Source organism: Berghia stephanieae, chromosome 14 (assembly GCF_034508935.2).
Source record: "Berghia stephanieae isolate SIO BIC M18660-M18661 chromosome 14, UCSD_Bste_1.3, whole genome shotgun sequence".
Taxonomy (NCBI): Eukaryota; Metazoa; Mollusca; class Gastropoda; order Nudibranchia; family Aeolidiidae; genus Berghia; species Berghia stephanieae.
In genome coordinates, this window is record NC_088373.1 from 6626135 (window position 1) to 6633634 (window position 7500).

A 7500-nucleotide genomic window follows, 5' to 3' on the forward strand; every position below is an offset into this window, starting at 1 on the left:
GTTTCAGTAAGAATATTATATTTTTGTGTTAGGTGGGTGTGAAGTTTTCGGGAAAACTCGGAAAATGGCTATTAAAATGAGCTTTTATATAGCGCAATATCCACTAACCATGCTCAAAGCGCTTCACAAGGGGTCCCTGGCCAACAGCAACACTTAACACGTAGGACGGGACATGACGCCTGTTAGGCGATATTACAATTTTTCGGACAGAGACAACGCTGTTGACGGCCAGGTACTCATTTTACACTTGAGTACGGTGAGAGAATGTGAGTAAAGAGTCTTTTCCAAGGACTCAACTATGCGCCGAGCGAGGCTCGAACCCAGGACCTTCCGATCCGAAAGCGAGAGTCATACCACTAGACCACATAGCCTCTATAGTAAGAAGAGAGTTAAGGAAAGTTTCGTTTTGGAAACTTTAACAACAAAATCCTCCATCTGATTGATGCTTTTGATTGAAAACTCAGCTGTCGTTGTCTGGTTCCTTTGGACATCACACTGCATTGACACGTTTGTTGTGCGACAACTATGTGGTCTAGTGGTAAGACACTCGCTTTCGGATCGGAAGGTCCTGGGTTCGAGCCTCGCTCGGCGCATAGTTTAGTCCTTGCTGGAAAATGCTCTTTAATCACATTCTTTCACTCAGGTGTAAAATGAGTACCTGACCGTTAACGTAATGTCGCCTAGCAGGTGTCATGTCTTGTTCTACATGTTTCGTGTTGCTGTTGGTCAGGGACCCCTTGTAACGCGCTTTGAGCACGTTCATTGGATATTGCGCTATATAAAAGCTCAACCTAGATCACTTAATACTCTTCAACAGTAGTAGCGCCACTTCCTTCCTAATGACGCATGGTAACTTAGTAACGCTGGCTCTAAACTATCGGAACAATGTCGGGCGCCCGTATGAAATATTTCTCCCGCGAGCATAAAAGAGTATCCAGAGGAAAAAACCCATAAATTTGATCATGTTTTGACTTTTACACATTCTGATCACAAGGCATATGAAAGGTTCTAGCCAGCATGAAGAATAAAAAGTAATGATTTTCTTTGTTTAGAACCAAGATGGCCGCCGTTGCCGGGCGGCGTGACATCAGACTACTGAATCCAATTACTCATAATTTGTTTCTTGTTTCTGTTTACATGGAAGATAATCATGCATACATAATTTGGTTATTGTATTTAAAGTTAGTATTCTTGTGTTTTGAAATCTAAATAGGTGGAAGACATAGTAATTTAACTTCTTCTTCTTCTTCTTCTTCTTCTTCTTCTTCTTCTTCTTCTTCTTCTTCTTCTTCTTCTTCTTCTTCTTCTTCTTCTTCTTCTTCTTCTTCTTCTTCTTCTTCTTCTTCTTCTTCTTCTTCTTCTTCTTCTTCTTCTTCTTCTTCTTCTTCTTCTTCTTCTTCTTCTTCTCTTCTTCTTCTTCTTCTTCTTCTTCTTCTTCTTCTTCTTCTTCTTCTTCTTCTTCTTCTTCTTCTTCTTCTTCTTTCTTCTTCTTCTTCTTCTTCTTCTTCTTCTTCTTCTTCTTCTTCTTCTTCTTCTTCTTCTTCTTCTTCTTCTTCTTCTTCTTCTTCTTCTTCTTCTTCTTCTTCTTCTTCTTCTTCTTCTTCTTCTTCTTCTTCTTCTTCTTCTTCTTCTTCTTCTTCTTCTTCTTCTTCTTCTTCTTCTTCTTCTTCTTCTTCTTCTTCTTCTTCTTCTTCTTCTTCTTCTTCTTCTTCTTCTTCTTCTTCTTCTTCTTCTTCTTCTTCTTCTTCTTCTTCTTCTTCTTCTTCTTCTTCTTCTTCTTCTTCTTCTTCTTCTTCTTCTTCTTCTTCTTCTTCTTCTTCTTCTTCTTCTTCTTCTTCTTCTTCTTCTTCTTCTTCTTCTTCTTCTTCTTCTTCTTCTTCTTCTTCTTCTTCTTCTTCTTCTTCTTCTTCTTCTTCTTCTTCTTCTTCTTCTTCTTCTTCTTCTTCTTCTTCTTCTTCTTCTTCTTCTTCTTCTTCTTCTTCTTCTTCTTCTTCTTCTTCTTCTTCTTCTTCTTCTTCTTCTTCTTCTTCTTCTTCTTCTTCTTCTTCTTCTTCTTCTTCTTCTTCTTCTTCTTCTTCTTCTTCTTCTTCTTCTTCTTCTTCTTCTTCTTCTTCTTCTTCTTCTTCTTCTTCTTCTTCTTCTTCTTCTTCTTCTTCTTCTTCTTCTTCTTCTTCTTCTTCTTCTTCTTCTTCTTCTTCTTCTTCTTCTTCTTCTTCTTCTTCTTCTTCTTCTTCTTCTTCTTCTTCTTCTTCTTCTTCTTCTTCTTCTTCTTCTTCTTCTTCTTCTTCTTCCATTAAGGCCAAAGCTTCAGGCTGAAGATTTTACGGCCGTCTTTTCAGTAACAAGGGTTTTAAAGGGATGCAGGGAGCGGCTTTTGAAGTCATCAGTCGAAAGGGCTTGTTTACAAGATGTTGGTAAGGAGTTCCAAAGTCGGATGATGGAGGGGAAGAACGAGTAAAGATGATGGTTTGTTCTTGAGTGGGGGATTTCAAAATTAAATGCTGAGTTTCTTGTTTTGTTGTTGCTCCTTTTCAAATTTGATCGTTGTTTGTGTTACACAAACAGTGTGTTGTTATTATGTAGTAATTGTGTTATCTACATAATAAAACAGTGTGTGCTTTCCGCTGTTTGTTTTAGATGAGCATTGTGTTATTTACGCATTGTGTTTGTGTACATGTGAACCAGACCATAAGCAAACTATTAATAGGAATGGAAGGACTGCCGTAGTTTCACAGCACGTTTAAAGAGGGAATTTATTATTATTGTTATTATTATTATTATTATTATTATTATTATTATTATTATTATTATTATTATTATTATTATTATTATTATTATTATTATTATAGGGAGGGGGGGGGGGTCCCCGGACCCCTCTTATTTATCGGGGGAATCTCCCCGACCTCTCCTCCCCCCCCCCCCCCAATCCTAACTAAAAGTACTATAGATAGAATGAAGTTGAAGTCACTCAGATCTTTGTTATCGTTTTTTTTTTTTTTTGCCATCCACTTAACTGTATTAACCATACTATAAAAGTTCATGGTTACACATTATACAGTTTTGTGTGTTGGTCCGTTATACTCCAAGATGGCAATATTGTGAGTTTCTTGGCCAAGCGCATAATACGTATAACCTGATGAAAAGATAAAGTTTGCCATCACTTGCAATACCGAAACTCATGGGAAACACCGGAAGCAATAATGGCGTCGGCTGAGGTCGTAAACGACAACTGACTCAGCAAATTGTTTTTGAAAAAATCACACCACTTATTTAAAAAAAATTAAACTTAGATCTATCTTAAATTGTAATATTTATTGGACATTGCAACGATTTGAAAGTCTATATATAGTATGCGATTGGCTAAGAAGCTCACAACATTGCCATCCGGAAGTATAACGGACCAACACACAAAACTATGTGTAACCTTGAACGTTTATAGTCTGCATCTGGTTAATACAGTGTAGTGAAAATTGCTCATAAACGTGGATGACAAAAAGGAAAAACAAATACCTGAGTGACGTAAACTTCATACTGTCTATAATGATAAAAACTATAGATAGTATGCGCTTGGCCAAGGAGTTCACAACATTGCCATCCGGAAGTATAACGGACCAACACACAAACTCTGTGTAACCATGAACTTTTATAGTCTGGTTAATACAGTTTAGTGAGAACAACTCACAAACGCGGATGGCAAAAACAATAACAAAGGCCTGAGTGACGTCATCTGCATACTATCTATAAATAAAAGTGCTGTGAAACTACGGATATCCTCCCTTAATATTTTCAAACACCTCATATTTGTCTCTCTGTCTATGTTTACATGTTTATATAGACACGCATGTTTACTTTCTTCATAACCACAAGGCATGTAAGTAAACAGCCGCCGCGTCAAATCATTGTTTATGTTATGATGGGTTTCAGAAATGTGTTCTATTATGCTATTGATTGGAATAAAACGATCTTGGATGGGACCAGACCCCCCCCCCCCCCAAATCTATTTATCTGTCTATCTCTCTCCTTCTCTCTCTCTCTCTCTCTCTCTCTCGCTCTCTCTCTTTCTCTCTCTCTCTCTCTCTCTCTCTATATATATATATATATATATATATATATATATATATATATGTATATATACATATATATATATATATATATATATATATATATATATATATATATATATATATATATATAAGTAAGGATACAAACATGTAAACATCGATCTCAAAGGGAATAAAATTATTCTGCGGACAATATGCCAACTGACGACGTGGATGAAAGCCACAGAAACGTATGGCCACATAGAAGTGAGTGATCCCATTTATATATATATAATATAATGCAAATTTTCACTCACATTTTTGTGGCCGAGACGACTCGTTTCTGTGTTTTTTACACTTCTTCAGTCGGCGTAATCCATTGTAATATATATATATATATATATATATATATATATATATATATTATATATATATATATATATATATATATATATATATATATATATATATATATATATATATATGAGTGTTGGTGGGTATTTGTAAGTACGAGAGGGATCGATAACGTTGGTTAGAGCTGATATAAGTGAATGAGTCATTTATATTTTATATTAGCTCTAACCAACGTTATCAAGCACTCTCCTACCTACAAGTACCCACCAACACTCATAAATACCAAGCTGCAAAACAGTTGAGCACTCTTGGTACCGGTAGCCAACACACCACTCACAACATGACAACATTGAAGAAAAAAAACCGTAGACTATTCGATGAAAAACGTCCTCAACCCAAACAAATAAATACACTTATCTTAAAGAGCTCCTAAGACAAAGTGAGTGACTCCATTTATATCATATATATATATATATATTAACGTTTGTAATCATGATGATATGCTTTTTAGATAGGTTACACGAAGCCTATTTGAGTGTGAGTCCGCGAGTGTGTGTTTGTGCGATTGTGTGTGTATGTGTGGTTTTGCACTTTTTGTTTCATTTATGTCTGTTTGCGTATATCATGTATGCTGTAACCAAATGAAAAATTGCCTTCATGGACAATAAAGATATTATTATTATTATTATTATTATTATTTATTATTATTATTATTATTATTATTATTATTATTATTTTATTATTGTTATTATTTTATTATTATTATTATTATTATTATTATTATTATTATTATTATTATTATTATTATTATTATTATTATTATTATTATTATTATTATTATTATTATTATTATTATTATTATTATTAATATTATTATTATTATTATTATTATTATTATTGTTATTATTAATATTATTAATATTATTATTATTATTATTATTATTATTATTATTATTATTATTATTATTATTATTATTATTATTATTATGATGTTATTTACAATGTGAACAAATGTACGATTTTCGCGCCTTTAAGAGCATTAGTAGAATCATTCAACATTCTTGGTCAGTTTCTTTTTCATATGTTGAGAGTGAAGGTTCTAACCCACTTCATAACTGACGACTATACAGTTTTAACTTTTTCTTTTAAAATATCTTTTGTAATACGGTATTATTTGTTTATTATAATATGTGACCCCTCGTCTCAAAACGGTATTGTGTCGGGATGGACCAGATGCTAAAAAGTCCAATTATAGTTAAACTGGTCAAAAATATAAAACGTTGGAATTTAGCACAGTAAAATATGATATTTCTTCTCCTCTATAAAGCATATAAACTCAACTTAAGCATGATATTTCTGGCTACAAATTCCATTTTTATCATCCTAATCATCCTGACTTAATACCGTTTTGAGACGAGGGGTCACATATTATCAAATTTCAAAATCAGCATGACCATCAAAACGGTTGTAACATCATTGATTTTTTAAAATCTTGTCTACAAAAAAAATAATTGAGCTTTTATATAGCGCAATATTCACTAAACGTGCTCAATGCGCTTTACAATGGGTTCCTGAACAACGGCAAGACGTAACATGTAGAACGAGACATGACGCCTGTTAGGCGATGTTACTATTTTTTTCCCGACAGAGACAACTTTGTTGACGGCCTGGTACTCATTTTACACCTGAGAACGGTTAGAGAATGTGAGTAAAGAGTCAAGAGTCTGTTTCAAGGACTCAACTATGCGCCGAGCGAGGATCGAACCCAGGACATTCCGATACAAAAGCCAATGTCTACCACTGGACCACATAGGCGAACTGGGAAAAAAAACTCCAGTTTCATGTACACTTATTTATGGCCCTGTACGACTGGGTGATAAAGGAGTGGTTTTTAGGGCAACCCACACCGGAGACAGTTTCCGACGACCCGGCACTGCCGTCCTCTGCCGTATTCCGGATAAAGACGTCGGGCACGGACAAATAAATACTAAAGAATAAAGAGAAGAGCCGCTAGACCAAACAATACCAAGTTAAAAAAACAAAATAAAAACAAAAACAAAAGCGATAGAGGACGTCGGGTGCTTGGTATTGGTAGGTCTCGCGGTTCTTCTCTTTATTCTTAGTATTTTGTCCGTACCCGACGTCTTTATCCCGGAAAACGGCAGAGGACGGCAGTGCCGGAGTCTCCGATGTGGGTTAGTCCTTATGGCCCTGTACGACTTAGTGATAAAGGAGAGGGTTTATTCTATGTTACGTTTCCTACTGTCCTTTGATCTCTGTTATTCGTTCTTACGTCCAAAGTGAACCCAGAACCTTCCGATCCAAAAGCGAGTGTCATACCACTAGACTGGTATGACACTCGCTTTCGGTTCGGAAGATCGATGGTTCGAGCCTCGCTTGGCGCATAGTTGAGTCCTTGGAAAAGGCTCTCTCTTTAATCTGTGTTACGACTCCTCGTCCTATCGTTATAATATCCCTGTTATTCATTCTTACGTCCAAGTGTAAATTTGATCCACACCTTTCGATAGAAGGGGCGTGTGTGATAACGGTACTGGATCCTTATTAATCTTTCACGGCTAGTCTGGACACGTCGTGTGGTTGTGTGTATTTGTGTGCGTGTGTGTATGTGTGTGTGTGTTTGTGGATGCATGTGCGTGTGTATTTTTGCGTGTGGACGTGCGTCTATTTCTATGTTTGCACGTGTGCGCGCGCGTGTGTGTTAATACGTGTGTTTGCGTGTGTGTGTGTGTGTGTGTGTGTGTGTGTGTGTGTGTTTATAAGAGTGTCTGAGAGGGGAGGTTGAGGAGAGAGATTGAGTGAGAGAGAGAGAGAGAGAGAGAGGGAGGGAGGGAGAGAGAGATTGAAAGAAAGAAAGAAAGAGAGAGAGAGAGAGAGAGAGAGAGAGAGAGAGAGAGAGAGGGAGGAGGGAGGGAGGGAGAGAGAGATTGAAAGAAAGAAAGAAAGAAAGAGAGAGAGAGAGAGAGAGAGAGAGAGAGAGAGAGAGAGAGAGAGGGAGGGAGGGAGGGAGGGAGAGAGAGATTGAAAGAAAGAAAGAAAGAGAGAGAGGGAGAGAGAGAGGGAGGGAGGGAGGGAGAAAGAGAGAGAA

At 36.4% G+C, this 7500-nt stretch overlaps 1 protein-coding gene across 2 annotated transcripts in view; it reads left to right on the forward strand.

Annotated features, from left to right (window-relative positions):
- Nucleotides 1-7500, forward strand: part of LOC144959390 (uncharacterized) — a 64637-nt gene that overhangs the window by 27002 nt on the left and 30135 nt on the right. Inside the window, exon 1 of one of the 2 annotated variants that reach the window (XM_078891963.1) lies at nt 4745-4833. The exons of the other annotated variant lie outside the window; for it this stretch is intronic. The gene's annotated coding sequence lies outside the window, so the exon portion shown is untranslated. Of the gene's footprint in view, nt 1-4744; nt 4834-7500 lie in introns of those variants that run through there. 2 annotated transcript variants of the gene reach the window in all.